The sequence below is a fragment of the Dendrobates tinctorius genome, unplaced genomic scaffold (assembly GCF_039654945.1).
Source record: "Dendrobates tinctorius isolate UK_male_01 unplaced genomic scaffold, ASM3965494v1 ptg000224l, whole genome shotgun sequence".
In the NCBI taxonomy this organism is placed as follows: domain Eukaryota; kingdom Metazoa; phylum Chordata; class Amphibia; order Anura; family Dendrobatidae; genus Dendrobates; species Dendrobates tinctorius.
The window spans coordinates 4,044,983-4,063,524 of record NW_027361891.1 but is presented as its reverse complement, the minus strand read 5'-3'; the positions used below and the strand labels follow the sequence as shown (position 1 = coordinate 4,063,524).

Sequence of the window (18,542 nt, the reverse complement as noted above, 5' to 3'; positions counted from 1 at the left end):
GTACCGGGGGTTAAAGGGAAGCATCGGCAGGGAGAGGGCTCCCTCTGTGCTTCCCTGAGCCCCCCACAGCAGCGCAATGTGCAGCACTGCTGGGGGGGGGCTCCATCCCTGCAGGTCCCCGAATCCAAGATGGCAACGGGGACCTTCGGGGGCCTGCAGGGAGCTGGCTTCCTCAGTGCCTTCAAAGCGCAGGCATGAGGAAAGTCTGTGCAGTGCACCCCCCCAAAAGAAATTCATGAAACGCTGGTTTTTGTTCATCCTGCGTCCAAAAAATCGGAATAAAAAGCGATCAAAAGATGTCATGTGCCCGAAAATGGTACCAATAAAAACGTCAACTCGTCCCGCAAAAAATAAGACCTCACATGACTCGGTAGGTCAAAATATGGAAAAATTATAGCTCTCAATATGTGGTGATGCAAAAACTATTTTTACAATAAAAAGTGTCTTTTAGCGTGTGACAGCTGCCAAACATAAAAACCGCCATAAATAGTAAATCAAACCCCCCGTTATCACCCCCTTAGTTAGGGGAAAAATAATAAAATTACAGTAAAAGAAAATGTATTTATTTCCATTTTCCCATTAGGGTTAGGGCTAGGGTTAGGGTTAGGGCTAGGGTTAGGGCTGAGATTAGGGTTAGCGGTGTGTTGAGGTTAGGGTTGAGTTATAATTGGGGGGTTTCCACTGTTTGGGCACCTCAGGTGCTCTCCAAATGCAACATGGCGTCTGATCTCAATTCCAGCCAATTCTGCGTTGAAAAAGTCAAATGGTGCTCCTTCCCTTCCAAGCTCTGCCATGCGCCCAAACAGTATTTTACCCCCACATATGGGGTATCAGCCTACTCAGGACAAATTGCAAAACAACTTTTGGGGTCCAATTTCTCCTGTTACCCTTAGGAAAATAAAAAATTGGGGGCAAAAATATCATTTTTGTGGAAAAAAATGATTTTTTTATTTTCACGCCCAGGCGTTATAAACTTCTGTGAAGCACTTGGGGGTTCAAAGTGCTCACCACACATCTAGATAAGTTCCTTGGGGGGTCTAGTTTCCAAAATGGGGTCACTTGTGGGGAGTTTCAATAGTTTAGGTACATCAGGGGCTCTCCAAACGCACATGACACCCGCAGACCATTCCATCAAAGTCTGCATTTCAAAACGTCACTACTTCCCTTCCGAACCCCGACGTGTGCCCATACAGTAGTTTTCTCCCACATATGGGGTATCAGCGTACTCAGGACAAATTGGACAACAACTTTTGGTGTCGAATTTGTCCTGTTACCCTTGGGAAAATAAAAAAAATGTGGACTAAAAGATCATGTTTGTTGAAAAAATACGATTTTTTTATTTTCACGCCCGGTTGTTATAAACTTCTGTGAAGCACTGGGGGGTTCAAAGTGCTCACCACACATCTAGATAAGTTCCTTAGGGGATCTAGTTTCCAAAATGGGGTCACTTGTGGGGGGTTTCCACTGTTTAGGTACATCAGGGGCTCTCAAAACGCACATGACACCCGCAGACCATTCCATCAAAGTCTGCATTTCAAAACGTCACTACTTCCCTTCCGAACCCCGACGTGTTCCCATACAGTAGTTTTCTCCCACATATGGGGTATCATCGTACTCAGGGTAAATTGGACAACAACTTTTGGGGTCCAATTTCTCCTGGTACCCTTGGGAAAATGAAAAAATTGGTGACTAAAAGATAATGTTTGTGGAAAAAATACGATTTTTTTATTTTCACGCCCGGGCGTTTTCTGTGAAGTACGGGGGGGTTCAAAGTGCTCACCACACATCTAGATAAGTTCCTTGGGGGGTCTAGTTTCCAAAATGGTGTAATTTGTGGTGGGGTTTCACTGTTTTGGTACATTAGGGGCTTTCCAAACGCGACATGGTGTCCGATCTCAATTCCAGCCCAAAACGTCAAATGGCGCTGCTTCCCTTCCGAGCTCTGCCATGCGCCCAAATAGTGGTTTACCCCCACATGTGGGGTATCAGCGTACTCAGGACAAATTGCACAATAACTTTTAGGATCCTGTTACCCTTGGAAAAATAAGAATTGAGGGTGAAAAGATCATTTTTGTGGAAAAAATATGATTTTTTAATTGTACGGCTGTACGTTATAAACTTCTGTGAAGCCCTTGGGGGTTCAAAGTTCTCACCACACATCTAGATAAGTTCCTTGGGGGGGTCTAGTTTCCAAAATGGTGTTATTTGTGGGGGGTTTCCACTGTTTTGGTACATCAGGGGTTTTTCAATCGCGACATGGTGTCTGATCTCAATTCCAGCCAAAAAAGTCAAATGGCGCTGCTTCCCTTCTGAGCTCTGCTATGCGCCCAAATAGTCGTTTACACCCACATGTGGGGTATCAGCGTACTCAGGACAAATTTCACAATAACTTTTAGGGTCCTGTTACCCTTGGAAAAATAAAAATTGTGGGTGAAAAGATCATTTTTGTGGAAAAAATATGATTTTTTTAATTGTACCGCTGTACGTTATAAACTTCTGTGAAACCTTTGGGGGTTCAAAGTTCTCACCGCATATCTAGATAAGTTCCTTGGGGGGGGTCTAGTTTCCAAAATGGGGTCACTTGTGGGGGTTTTCCACTGTTTAGGTACATCAGGGGCTCTCCAAACGTGACATGGCGTCCGATCTGAATTCCGTCCAATTTTGCATTGAAAAAGTCAAACGGCGCTCCTTCCCTTCTGAGCTCTGCCATGCGCCGAAACAGTGGTTCCCCCCCACATATCAGGTATCAGAGTACTCAGGACAAACTGCACAATACATTTTGCAGTCCAATTTCTCCTGTTACCCTTGGTAAAATAAAAAAAATTGAACCTGAAGTATTTTTTTTGTGAAAAAAAGTTAAATGTTCATTTTTTTTTAAATATTAAAAAAATTCCCGTGACGCACCTGAAGGGTTAATAAACTTCTTGAATGTGGTTTTGAGCACCTTAAGGGGTGCAGTTTTTAGAATGGTGTCACTTTTGGGTATTTTCTATCATATAGACCCCTCAAAGTGGCTTCAAATGTGATGTGGTCCGTAAAAATAAAATGGTGTTGCAAAAATGAGAAATTGCTGGTCAACTTTTAACCCTTATAAATTCCTAACAAAAAAAAATTTTGGTTACAAAATTGTGCTGATGTAAAGTAAACATGTGGGAAATGTTACTTATTAAGTTTTTTGTGTGCCATATCTCTGTGATTTAAGGGCATAGAAATTCAAAGTTGGAAAATTGCGAAATTTTAAAAATTTTCGCCAAATTTCCGTTTTTTTCACAAACGCAAGCTATTTGAATGAAATTTTACCACTAGCATGAAGTACAATATGTCACGAGAAAACAGTGTCAGAATCACCAGGATCCATGTAAGGGTTTCAGAGTTATTACCACATAAAGGAACAGTGGTCAGAATTGCAAAAATTGGCCCGGTCATGAACGTGCAAACCACCCTTGGGGGTTTAAGGGGTTAATTATAATAATAATAATAAATTTTATTTTTATAGCGCCGACATATTCCGCAGCACTTTACATTTCAGAGGGGATTTGTACAGACAATAGACATTACAGCATAACAATAATCACATACAGTAGATTATAACAAATAACAAGAGGAGCGAGGGCCCTGCTCGCAAGCTTACAGTCTATGATTAATTAAACACAGCTGGACTCCAATGAAGGAGTAGAATCATCTCAAGGAGGATCACAAGGAAATGGACAGCACATGACTTAGGCCAGGGTCATACTGCGTTATGGCAGCCGTTAGACAGAAAGCGTTACACTGCGGCATAATGCAGTGTAACGCAGTCTGTTAACGCTGCCATTCTCCCCCATTATCGGGCGCATCGCGATGCATGCCGTAAAGCGGCATGCGCTCGCGATGTGCCGTCATTCGGTGACGTAGCCTCGGACAAGGGCTGCAGACTCTGAGGCTTTGTCCCTGCTAGCACAGATGAATCATCTGCGCTAGCGGGTGTAGCATAATTATGCTATAGCGTTAACGCAGACCGTCAACGCTATGCGTTGAACGGGCTGGTTAACGCAATATGAACCTGGCCTTAAATATGAGTGTCTGAGCAAAGCGTCTGAATACTTATGACCATGTGATATTTCAGTTTTTCTTTTATAATAAATTTGCAAAAATTTGTACATTTCTGTTTTTTTAAGTCAAGATGGGGTGCAGAGTGTACATTCATGAGAAAAATAATGAACTTTTTTGAATTTACCAAATGGCTGCAATGAAACAAAGACTGAAAAATTTAAAGGGGTCTGAATACTTTCTTTACCCACTGTATCTATCCCCTGTGTTCCACTCTGTTGTTTTGTGAGTATATTTGTATAAGTGTAGTTTTCTTTCATCCCTGTCTGTCTACCCTACGACAAAAAAGACACGTCACTCCGAGGATTCAGATGTGGGGTGCGCAGAAAAGGATACCAGTCCCAATTCAATACAGAATAAGAAATCCGGCACTCCCAAGTGCAAAAAAAATAGTTTTGTTTTATTCACAGCTTAATAATCCACACGATGTACATTCTATTTCTTACGTTTCAGTCACTATCATGGACCTTCTTCAGACAATGACAAAACTTGTTAGTATTCAAAAATGACCCTGTGGGTTCAGAATAACGTGGAGCAACGTAAGCAAGCTGCACACTTCACCATAGCACGTCTCTGTTAGCGCTTTGTTCCTTCTCCTGCTCTCCTCACAGCTCCACATGAGCAGCTTGCCTGCATTGCTCCACGTTATTCTGAACCCACAGGGTCATATTTGAATACTAACAAGTTTTGTCATTGTCTGAAGAAGGACCAAAACGTAACAAATAGAATGTACATCGTGTGGATTATTAAGCTGTGAATAAAACGAAACTATTTTTTCTGCACTTGGGAGTGCCGGATTTCTTATTCTGTCTGTCTAGCCTAGTCTGTCTGGTTAGTGTAATACCATACACTTTTAGCCTCACACCTCCCTGGGTAGGGGAGGGAACAGATAATATTTAAGATAGCATAGCAAGGTAGGTGACCCCAGCATTTTCTCCGTCTGGGGTAATCCAGGGGACAGGGATAGACTACGGTGCCCCCTAGTTCGAGGGATCAGGTAGGCACCCACCATCACTAGTCATTTTGTGCCAATAGGTCTATAGCTTGCACATTGGGATGAATCTTTCCCTTTCTTATGGATAAATGATATATGAGCACGTAAGGAGCCCATAGATATTGCATTGAAGCTAGAAATAAGATGAGGGGAAAGCGACTCTATGAACTGTTTATAATAGGGTAAGGAGAACCCATTTGAGCCAGGGACTTTCTCCGATTTGGACTTTTTTATGGCTGTCAGTAGTTCTTCTTCAGTAAAGGGCATCTCAAGGGATTCTGTGTCTGCGTCAGACAAAGTAAATAGACCACACTCTTTATGTACGTTTGGATGATGTGAGGCTTAAAGTCAGCGTTTTGTGTTGCATGATTAATTGAGTCCACGGAGTACAGGGAGTAGTATAAGGTTTTAAACGTATCTGCACTGTCAGGTGGCAGATGTTTGTATCATGGCATCTGGCCCATAATAGAAGGGACATAAGTGTTAGCTCTCTATACCCTTAGAGCCCTACCTAATGACTTGCCTCTTTTATTACCATGTTAGTAATAATGACAACGACATTTGCTTTATGTAGGAGTAAAGAACAGAGCGATTCCTTATGTCATTGGATGGAGAACATTTATGCGATCTTTCCAGGTCACTGATCTCCCCTAGCAGACAAGCAATCTCCTGAGCGCGTTCACATTTTAGACCCATGCAAGTCCACAGACTAAGAACCATTGACATAAAAAGTGCAAGTTGCATTACATGTAAAGCGTCATGAAATAAATTGCGCTATAATAATAAATAATAATAGTAATTAGGGTAGATTCAAACTCAAAATCCATCTGATACCGGTGAATTTGAGTGTTGATTTGCATTGTAGATGGTGAAATCTGCATTTAAGATCCATGATAAATTTCTGTAGTGTGGATTTGAAAATCTGCAATATGCACCATGTTTACTACAACTTTTATATAAAAAACGTTTAGGCAAAAAAATCGTTATTATAAAGAATTATATAGAATGCATATATTGGGCATTTTAAGCCCATGTACTTACTTTTTTGTTGTTTTTTGCACATAATTATAATGTTTTGAAATATTCACATCTTAGGCTGCGTTCCCACTGGCGCTGGGGTCCGCCAGGAGGGGATCCGTAATGGATCTGACCTCCTGGTAACTTCAGATAAGACTGCCGGAATGCCGGGATTCCACCAACCTTAGCTGGGGTCACCAGGAGGTCAGATACATTACGAATCCCCTCCTGGCAGACCCCAGCGCTAGTGGGAATGCATCCTTATTTTGCAATTTTCAAATAAACTTTGAAAAGTATTTTTGAGTTATTCCATGTTATTTGCACACAGGCCTAAAAGGCCCCAGGAATGTGAAAGTGTAGATTTCTATGGTTATGCGTTCTAGGGTTAAGTGGTGACATGGCATGACTACACGCCCCATCATTTCTGGAGCAGTATGACAGAGACTGGCGGGGCACCAAGGAAGTGTCGTCACAAGACTGGTAAAGTATTATGTCTTTTGTTTTAATTTTATTTTACACCATTTTAAGCCGATTCTAAAATAAACTGGGATCGGACAACTTCTTTAACCTTAACTAGATGGAAAAATATTGATTTAGCATTCCAGGTATTCTTGTGAGGCTGAACAAACAAATATAATATGAGAAGGCAAAAGCCAAAGAGAAACTTCATCCTTATTAGCAGAATATCCTTCTAATGTGCTGCTGGCTTCCCGTGCAGACATCTCATCTATAAAAATAGCGGAATCAGCTAATTATTAATTTATGTGTTGCCAGGCTCTAATCTTCCTGCAGTTAATGAAGTCAGTTCAGAAACTGGCAAATCTAGTTACAGTCCATATAGTACGTCACCAGATCCTGGCAACAGAGCCGAGAAATACTGTTCAAGAGAAATCGTAGACCTTCCCTAGCTTCTTTCTTCAATTGAACCAGCAAAATAGAGCTATTTGTTGACTATGTCATGGTGAGCCAAATCTGTAGGAATTCTTTATTCTTACGGGTAAACTTATTTCGACCGGCATTCTATACTCCAGTCTACCAAAAATTCAGACTAGTCTAAATTGCACCAAATTTATTACAAGGCTCATGGCTCTTATTAAATTGCAGAATTTTGTATTGTTCAAAAGTCAGAAAATTTAAATCAGGCATAGGATTACATCAAAATGTTCAACAATTTCTAGTTTTATGCCGCCTCCTCCTGCTTGACTGACATTATCTATCGGGGTTGGTGCTGGGCGGGGAGTAGAGCCGGAGTGACAGAGGTTTCTAAACTACAGCCTCATTTACATGATTTCACAGGAACGGATTGGCCATGTAAAGGTATTGCTGGACTTTGAAAAAGCTACATGTACTGTTTTCCATCTTGGAAACATTTGGGTGACTTTATTTTGCTTGTAAAGGGGTTGTGACCCTACGCGATGGCACTGCACAATCATTGCTGATATTATAAGAATGTTTAGACAAACCTTAATGGAAAGAGGAATAGTAACGAATCTGCAGGAAGAATAACAGAGGGTTAGGATAACACAGAGCTCTAAGAGAATATGCTATTGTTTTTATGAATTTTCTAAAGTAGACATTTTAATGAGAAAATGAACTTACCAGATCTGGGAATACAATGAAGGCAAATACAGTACTGGAAAACACATGTTTTTGCTCTTATTTTATTTCAGCTGCTAGCCTAAATATTGTTTGTTTGCTTTAAAGGGAACATGTCATCTTATTAATGATGCTCAAAGTGTGAGCAGCATGAATCAGAGCCAGACAGCAGCCAGATATATTACTTTCTGAAATGCTCTGGTGTCCCAGAGAAAATATGCTTTTAAGATCCGGCCAGGGGATCAATGGGAAAGATGAGACTAATGCGTCTCCTGCCAGTGTCGGACGACCCACCAGCAACATTGACTTTGGGGGCCCACTTTTCACCTGCATGCAAATATTACACTACCACCATTCACAAATTTACCTCTATCTCTATATAATAATACACTGGGTAGTTTGGTTAATGAATGATGAGATCCTGCTTTTTTCTGTACAGAGTGAATCAAGTGAAATATGCCAAGTTCTGCACATACAGTGGAGTTGGGGGCCCAGATATGCACAGGGGCCCACCGGGGGATTACCCTGTTACCCTATCTGCCAGTCCGAGCCTGACCTCCTCTCATCGCCAGCCTCTTCCAACGCTGCTGCTGGTGATTGACAGTTCTCTTCCATAGCGAGAGACCTATCAATTACCTAGAGTGGCACTGGGAAGATCCAGAACTATAAAGTATTTTTTTATGAAACTTCAGAGAAACTGCCTGAATTTTGAGCAACATGAATCAGGTGACAGATTCCTTTTAAATCTGACTTATGGCTTCAGAGATATAGACCTTTTTATTTAGAGTACGCAATATACTCATAGTGTAATAATACAGAGCTGCATAACAGCATATCCGCAGAGAATCATGTGAGCAACACCCTATTGGTAAAAAAAAAAAAAAAAACCCATAAAAATTAGAACACTATGTACATGCAAAAACTAAATATACAGTAATCCCAAAGTTATAGACAAATGCAGTAGTAAAGCAATAACAAGTTATAAATTCATTGTGATTTATATGTAAAATATTATTATTACTATACAATTTTATAGCGCCATTTATTCCATGGCGCTTTACATGTGAAAAGGGGCAAATATAGACAAGTACAATAAGCATGAGCAATACAAGACACACATAAGTACAGAAGGAGAGAGGACCCTGCACATAAGGGCTCACAGTCTGCAAGCTATAGGCTTGTCGGAAGAGGTGGGTCTTCAGGTTCTTTTTTAAGGTTTCCATAATAGGCGAGAGTCTAATGTGTTGGGGTAGAGAATTCCAGAGTATGGGGGAAGCATGGGAGAAGTCTTGAATGCGGTTGTTGTGGGAATAAGAGATAAGAGGAGAGTAGAGAAGGAGATCTTGAGAGGATCAAATGTTGCATGTGGGTAAGTATCGGGAGACCATGTCACAGATATATGGAGGGGACAGGTTGTGGATGGCTTTCTATGTCATAGTTAGGGTTTTGAACTGGAGCCTCTGGACGATAAGAAGCCAATGAAGGGCTTGGCATAGGGGAGAGGCTGGGGAATAATGGGGAGTCCAGGTGGATTAGTCAGGAAGCAGAATGTAGGATGGATTGGAGTGGTTCCAGAGTGCCAGAAGGGAGGCCAGAGAGTAGGAGGTTGCAGTAGTCGAGGCGGGAGATGATGAGGACATGCACTAGTGTTTTTTTGTGGTCTCATGGTCAAGGAATGCACGGATCCGGGAAATATTTTTGAGTTTGAGATGGCAGGAGGAGACTAGGGTTTGGATATGTGGCTTAAAAGAGAGGGCAGAGTTGAGGATCACACCGAGGCACCGAGCATGCGGGACTGGGGAAAGTGAGCAGCCATTGACATTGATGAATAAGTCTGGTGGAGGGGTAGAGTGAGATGGGGAAATATTATGAATTCTGTTTTGTCCATGTTCAGTTTTAGAAAGCGAGCACAGAAGAAAACTGAAATAGCGGACAGACATTGCGTGATTTTGATCAGTAAGGAGGTGATGTCAGGTCCAGATAGGTAGATCTGTGTGTCATCGGCATAGAGATGATACTGCAAACCGTGGGATCCTATGAGCTGTCCCAGGACGAATTCTTTGTGTTAATTAATTAATATAATTATTAATATTAATAATAATTTTATTATATATATTTTGTTATATTATTAATAATTAATATAATTATTATTATTGATTGACTGCTTGATTTGTTGGGTTTTTCTTTAGTTTTTGTTTCCATGAGTAAGAGGCTTCCCTAATACACAGTGATGTTGTGGCATTGAAGTACGTGTGACATGTGCTGCTGACTTATCCATTCTTGTGGAGTAGCCCTATTTCTTATAGATATTACATGCCTAGTTTGATGACTTAGGGGCTTGGTAATTTTGTCCAGACTGATCTGAGCAAATGTCTATTCACTGTGACAGCACTTCAGAGAAATCATGTGTGCCCATATGACCTTCCTGAGACATCTATTCATGTCGCTGCGTTGTGAATTGGTGACCTGGAATGAAATATGTTGAAAGCCAAGTCCACTAATCCAGCCTGTCTGTGTCTTTACCGTTAGTAAGGGGCAAACTATCAACATGTTCTTCTCTTTAGCAGCAAGAGTTAGACATAATTGGTGCCATTAGTGACTTTAAACGAAAACTGGAATATAATTAATTTTTATGAGTTTTTTCATTGCTGCATGCCCAAACGTATTAATACCTGTAATTAGTCAAATGTACATGTTCACTGTATATACTGATCCAAAAAATTAAAGAGTTATTCCCATGTTCTCATATGGGAAAAATTGTTAAGTGCTTGTAAAAACAAGTTAGTGGCCACTGCTGCAGTCTATCAGCAGTGGCCAAACATGTGCAGTACTTACAAGCTCTTTCCAGTAGAGCTTGTAAGTGCTGCTCTCAAGCTGGCTGCGATCACTGGAGCTCCTCCGATACTGCAGAGATAAAGCTGCCTCATTATTGGTGAGTGCACAGTTGGAGAGCCGATGCCTCTAGTCCTACCACTGAAGTAAAAGAGCACCTTCCCAAATAGGAGATTGGGAGGCTGAAAAGCTGTGCCTTACTGCCAAAGAAGATACTAGTAACCTTTAAGGGAACACTTCCATACTTCATTACATCCTCAAATTAATGAAACTTTAGGTACTGTATATCAGTTTGACCAATTAGAGAAAGGTCACGCACTTCTCTTTTGATGCAATCAAAAACTGAATAGAATTTTGCATATTTTGCATAACATTTGCAGTGTTGATAGTGCATTTTTTTTACTACGTGCTGTTTAGCAGGAACAGGTGATCCACATTGATTGACCTATAAAGTGTGGGTTACACAGTCAAAAAAATGTATTGTCAAAACCTTGCTTGCTTATGCAAAAAACTGTATGAAATTTTGGATTACGTCAAAACTCCACTGTAAGACCTTACCCTTAAGTATGCAGGAGAAGTTGTGAATGAACTTCATCTGTTTTGGTAGAAATGAAAGTGGCAATAGGTGCACTGGAGAGGTAAGGCTACTTTCACATTAGCGTTTTTTTGCGCAGCATCATGCGTTTTTGCATGTGTTTGCTGGTTTTTAGGCGCATCCGTTTTAACCCTTTTCTTTCCATTTTAACTCTTAAAATGCATGCGTTTGCAAATGCAGGCGTACGCATGTCCAAGCGCACGCCTGCGTTCCCATAGACTGTAATGCATTATTTTGTCGCATTCCGTGCTCAAGCGTGCGCATGCGTTTTTTACGTTTTTCGGCGCACCAAAAAATGCAACAGGTTGCATCTGGCACGCCTAGGCACACACTGTGAAAAAACGAATGCGCACAAAAACGCATATGAACGCGTGCAAACGCAAGACCATGCACACGTCATGTTAAACATAGGTGCGCATGGATGCGCACGAAGCGCTGTGCAAAAAAACCGCTAATGTGAAACCAGCTTAACACAAAATACCCCAGTAAAAAGGGAATGGTTTTGTAGGTGATGGCCCCAATTACCTTCTCCTTATCCTTCCTGATTCTTCTCTAGTTTTCATTTTACTGGTGTCCTTGTCACTACTGGTAGCATGAGATGGTACCTGCAGCCCATTGCACATGTAGTCCAGCTCCTGCTGGAGCGTACATCCATACATGCTGTCATAAGAAGGTTTGCTGTGTCTCCCAGCACAGTCTCGAGAGAATGGAGCAGATACCAGAACATGGACCATTACAGAAGAGCTGTAAAGTCATTGAAGGGCCTCCACACAGCAGCAGGATCGGTATTTGGGTAAGGAAGATTGGGTGAAGATCTGACAGAGCCCTGCAAAATTACTTCTTGAAGGCTACTGGTGTTGGTTTTTCTGACCAAACTGCCAGAGACAGATTTCATGACTCCTGTGCTCCAGGTCCAGAACTGTGCAGAGTACACCAAAATTCCCAGGTCTGCTATTGATGCCCCATTCTTTTCATAGATGAGAGCAGGTTCCCATTTAGTACATTAACAGACGTGAAAGAGTAGATGCCACTGTGAACATTACACTGCCTACCGCATCATCCAGTAAGATAATTTTGGTGGTGGGTCAAAGATAGCCTGGGGAGGCATATCCTTTGAGGGTTGCGCAAACTTTTACATACTAGCCAACGTTACTCTAACTGCTAGTGTGTACCAGGATAATTCCTCAGAGTTATTCTTGCTAGAAGTTCTGTTCGTGCAGTGGGGCCCTAGGTTCCTCGTCAATGACAATGTACAACCTCATGTGGCCAGAATTTGTAACCAGTTCCTGGATGATTAAGGCATTGAAGCCATTGACTAGCTCTTACCTTTCCCACACCTAAATCTAAATGAGTATGTCTAGGATATTATGTATCAGTGCATCTGACACTCACTAATAGCACCACTGACTATCCTGAAGCTCACTGATGCATGTCCAGGAGAGGATCCCCCAGGATATCATCTTCTGCCTCATCAGGAGTGTTCCCAGATGTTGGGGTGAAACACAGGCTTGTGGAGCTATACACTACTGGGTCTCATCAGTTGATGTGATGAAATTCATAGAAATTGGATCTTCCTGTGTTTTTAATTCTTTACATTGATTTTCGGGGTGATTTGGAATCCAGTCTTCAAATGGCTGATGAGTTTAGTTTCCATTGACCCTTGATATGTCATTTTGTGCTAAACGAATTATAAAAATTATATTGATAAAGATTTTCATCTTGAATCTTTTGTTCTTTGAGATTCAATATATGATTTAAGTGTTCCATCATTTTTTCAGCAGTGTACCTAATCCGCAAAGAAAGTTAGAAGTAATTAACCACTTGCATTACCAAACTGGAATGTGTTGCTAAATCTATGTCGAGCAGGCAGTTTATTCCCAGGTTAGTTAGTTGTAATGTTTGCGTGGTAGTTGTGACAGGAGACGTCACATGTAACGGATAAGGACAAAGTTTTTATGGTCTGCCTAGAAATTTAAAAAATTTTGGGTGTAAAATAAGACCCTGAATCCTGAACAAAAGCTAAGTTGTCACTTAAAGGGAACAAGTAATCATGAACATGCAGTCCTATCTGCAAGCAACACGTTATAGAGCAAGGGGAACAGAGCAGATTAATATATAGCTTTATATGAAAAGATTCAGTATAACCTGAGTTTTCCTCACTTAATCCTCTGATCTTTTTGGGATTTCTAGTCCAGTGGGCAGTCACATCAGCTATTGACAAGTATCTCTGTATGTACACTTACAGAATCAATAACTGTCAATAGCTGATGGGACCGCCCACTGGACTGAAAATCCCAAAAAGATCAGAGGATTAAGCTAGGAAAACTCAGGTTATACTGAATCTTGTCTTATAAAGCTATATATCAATCTGCTCAGCTCCACCTGCTCTATAACATGGTGTCGGCAGCTTTCACTGCTTTTTCATGGTGACAGGTTCCCTTTAAGTGACACATATACTTGACAAGTTGCCTTTTTTTGTTTTTATACATTGTGTACATACTATAAAATTACATTGGCATTAACATAACGGTTGATACATTGCACAATAGACTGTCATGCCTTTGGGCCAATGACCTAAAGCTGATCTATCATCATATTGTGCTGTCCCAAGTATGGTGACAGGTTCACCCTTTAATAACCCAGAGTGGCACACAAAATATTGTGCTGTTGGATAATAGTAGCAATCAGAGAGTACAGTATTAGTAGTATTAGTAGTAGTTGTATAGTAGTGAGTTCAATGCCTCCCTTAGAAGGGTCCCTCCACCTCACCCTGTTCCGATGTGCTGCATTTACAAGTGTGTACAGAACTAATATTCCCTTAATGGATAGTGTGTAATCTAGCAAGAACAAGTGGTGGACAAATGTGATTTCTGGGAAGTGCACCTGAACGTGCTTTACTGCAACACAGAAGGTAGAAAGTACCCAGCATGTGCAGAACATATGACGTCTAGGTATAAATACTTCCTACTTTCTGACTTTATCCAGAATTATTTGAATGGCAAATGCCCCAGGAATACGCGTAGTGAGACATAGACTTCCTTGTGCGGCAGCCGGTCAGACACAATGCTGCGGTAGAGCTGCCTCTTCAGCATCAGCAGCACTCAGCCTGATCTTTCTGAGTCAGTGCATTACATTTCCCATAGCCTGCTGGATATATGAGCAGCACAGCTTCCCGGCTTCACAGTCACAAGCGCCGTCTGGGATGGGAACTGCAATATATAAGCTTTCCAGCAAAATCAAAGTCCAGGTTAAGAAGAGCAAAACCTCAGGTAGGTGTCCAGATGAATGTGGGTCATATAAGATTCTGCAAGAAGAGTAACACCACCGATGGGATCATAGCTAATCCCTGTGCGTTACTATCGGGGCTGCTGTCTGATTTATCGCTTTCCTCAATAGTAGATGATCTGATGATGTATTGTAGTGTAGTAATTACTGAGCTGGTGATCTAGAAGGGAAGTCATGTTATAGATGTACTTTCCGTCATACCCTTCATATGTAGGATCTCTACACATTACTTTGTATCCAGTGTCCCTAAATAATGCGAATGATGCTCTGATGTGCTGTTTACCCCGCAACTAATTGCATGTCGGCTTCTGTGAATATTAACGGCTGGAGTATACTTTTAGGGAATAGGAATATTAATGACATAGGAGGAATATGCAGCATCATCCCTGCTATATTTCTGCGTATCCCATAGTCTTACATATTTGTTGTATTCAATATAGAGAAACGTATAGTTGGAAATGAATTATTCACAAGAAACAAAACATTACCGTGTAGTACATGCTTACTGTATTTCATAATGTCATTCATTATTGCGAATCCTGAATATGTACCTGGTAAGCAGTTTTCTGAGCTATTAATCCTCCACATATGCGACTTATATTCAATACCTGCTGTATTTGAGCACTTATAAAAAATAGAACATTTTCTAAGCCCAATTTGTTAATATTTTATTATACTTTGCTAATATAGCACCATTAATTCCACAGCGCTTTACAGACATTAAGGATTTCCTATCAGTATGTCTTTGGAGTGTGTGGGAAACCGGAGAACCCAGAGGGAACCCACGCAAACACGGGGAGAACATACAAACTCCTTGCAAATTTTGTCCTTGGTGGTATTTGAACCCAGGACTCCAGCGCTGCAAGACTGCAGTGCTGAGCCACCATGCCGCCTAACAAAAAGGCATTTTTGGTGAAGGTCTACCTAGCTTTAAGAAGTGAAGCAAAGCAGCTAGGTTTTGTAGAAGTGGCAACGTACTAGTTAGTCAGTTCCAACGGATAACAAAGGATTCCTACTTTTTTTTTGTGTCTGTTTACTTTTGGCACAATAATGGCATAAGCACATGGCATTGCCACATGCACAAACCTAGTTTGCCAGCATACAGACTTCCTGAGCTTTCATGTCATGGACCAGTAGACACTGAGCTACCAGTACACAGTGTAGTGTACCCTTGTGGTCTTGTTGCTAGATGTCATTGCTATCACGTGGGGGAGCACAATATTACTACTTTGATTTTCCAACTGAAAAATTTCACACGATTCATTGAAATCAGTGGTTTTCAATTGTCCTTTGTGGATATGATCACAGAAAAGAGCCTGATGACAGTTACAAGGAACAGCGCGTTTAGGGTATCTACAGCAATGTCTGTGTTTATCCAGTAGTCGTGTTCTTTCCACCATTCTAACTTGGATAAGTACATTCATTGGTTTTGTATAAACCCTGTCTGAATTTTGTGCGAACAAAATAGCATGCAAAGATTACACAGACATTCCAGATGGTAGAAGAAGATATGTGGTAGGTGATCCCATCACAACTGGTCTAGACGTGTAGTTTCTATGCAAGCAATTTCTTGTCTCCTGTGGTTATAAAGTGTTAGAACCAGTTGACTCACCTGTACATGTGAAGACACTGACTTATTATCAAATGTTTATTAGCAAGCAGCAGGGACACACTGAGCTTTATCTACTGACAGGTGTATATGTTCATGAAACATACATCCGACAGTATGGACACTGTGGCATCTGTTCAATATAGGGGTCTATTGCGAAATAAATTTACACTGTTTGGTAGTCTTCTTTATGAGGTGGCTTTCTGCGTCACTCTCGTATACATTAAATAGATACTATGCAGTAGCAAACTGGTCACCTAGAAGCCAAATGGACACTCTTCTGGCCTCCATCTAGTTCAGTGATCCCCATCTTTGCTTGCCTTGAGAGCCAAATTCAGCCATCCCACAAAAGTGACACACGGAGCACCCCCTTTATCAGTACAATGATAGTCAAAGCTTCCCCACAAAAATCACACCAAAAACTTGTGTCCCCGTTCCTTATAGGCAGTACATGCAATGGTTCCTACTCTACCTCATTTGGTATTCTCGCATCGAGCACAATGCCACCACACTATTGCTTCAAACACCCCTCTAACTGGCAGCTTCATCCTATCTCCAGCTTATCATATTTATCTCTCCATATTTTTTTCTTCCGTGAAGGCCACCTCAGTAAAATATATATTTGTTACCTGAAATGGTTTTTTAATAGGACATACTGTATAAGAAATTTGGATCAACTTCTATTGTGGTGATTGCAAAAATGGATAGTAATAAATGGTCTTCTACTATTACCACTAATTTCAGATTGGTTTGCTTCAAGCCTAAAATGTGAGATCTACAAAATTATTGGAAGAAAAGTTATACTTACACAGGAGACTGCCATGCTAGTGGTTGTTCATGTCATGACATTTCTGCATCGGGAGACAAATGGGCAAAAAAAAGCTGGCCATCCACATTAGATGGGTGTTGGCCATCTAATTGACCGATCATTTGGCCATCAGCCATCTAAGCAGACACTTGTGTTCTATATGAGAAAGTCACCGACTGACACATTCACCAACGGCTTATCTCAGGAAAAACATCTCTACTGACCATCAGTCGGCTGGTGTCCCATACATATTTGACCGTCAGTGGAGCACATCAATATCAGCGGCGTCAGCCACTTTAATCTAAGATGTATGGGGGCTTTAAGTTACAAACTGCATAGTACATACCCAGATTTGCTCTTGAGCACTTCAGAAGTCAAGTTAGCGTACGGTTGCTCTTTTTTTTGGGGTCCAAGAGCCACATTGTTACATTGCACCACTGTAGGGTCTCAGAAAAAATGTAAAAAGTGGTATTCCAATCTGACAATATATGACAGTAATATATGATAACTTGGGAAGACTTTCTCCACCTTGAAGAATAGGATTTCCCTGCTCACTTGATGCTAGAGGAGTCGATGACTAGACAAGATAGTAGATATCTGTAACATAAGCAGCCAAGCTTACACATCCTCAGACTATGACAGAGAGCCACATTCAGGCACAAATTTGTTTTACTCTATGTAGCACTGCAGATGTCTGGGGCTGCACAAAAAGACATTGCAGGTCCCATGTGGCCCACGGGCTGCAGATTGTACACCCCTAGATTAGAGGAAATGTCTGATGGCCAACCAAATAAGCCATGATTGTTAGAAAAGTCAACTCAATCAGACCTGTGTCACAGAATGCCTTCCATAACATACAAAATAACCACAAGGTGAACCAAGCAGTAGACTAGGAATATTCTAAAGCAAACACAAACCCGTCCTGTACATCATCTATCTACACGGTTGGCGAACCGCATAATACGGTGGTTAGATTTGTTTCCCTGTTGTTGCACATGTCCAGGTTATTTCTGCCACTGTCCTGTATATTTGTGTACCAAGATAGCTGTGGCTTCCTTTATAAAGGGAAGTAAAGGGTGCACTTATCTCACCGCTCTAAGTCCAGATCTGCCACAGTGTTCAATGATAGCCTTCTTTACTATGCTGTTCTTCCTTTGTTATATAATCTAGTAGAACAATCATTACTGGAATCAATATAGAATCTGTAAAGAAAAAAAATTACGGTATTTACTAAAAAATAGAATTGTATGGCTCATTTACATGGATTATCAATTTCAATTAAAGGGCTATATCATGGCATTTCCACACACCTTTCTGATATAACTACTATATCAGGGTGAGGACTCTGATCCTGAATATGTAAATGGTATTTCTATTCACTACAATGCCCCTGCTGTGATCAGTCCTCACAGTAAAACACCTAGTGGTCCTCTCCATTATAAAGTCAATCCTAGGAGTCCTGCATATGTAAATTGAGCTAATCAGGACTCCTCCTTACTGTAGTGCCTCTGATGTCACCAGTCCTGTGTATGGCTGTGCTGAGTGGTATGTAGTGTAGATCAAGAGCAGTATTGTGTAACTATTCACAATGCAGGCCAGAGAAGAGTGGTGAATAGGATGGCAGTGGATGGAAATACAAAAACACATATTTGGAACAACTGTATGAAAGGAAAAATAAATTACCAATTAATCTAAAAATTGGATTTAAACATTAAAC

At 41.0% G+C, this 18,542-nt stretch overlaps 1 protein-coding gene across 2 annotated transcripts in view; it reads left to right on the top strand.

Moving 5' to 3' along the window:
- RASSF3 (Ras association domain family member 3) overlaps nt 1-18,542 on the top strand; it is a 272,610-nt gene that overhangs the window by 95,543 nt on the left and 158,525 nt on the right. The window lies entirely within an intron of this gene.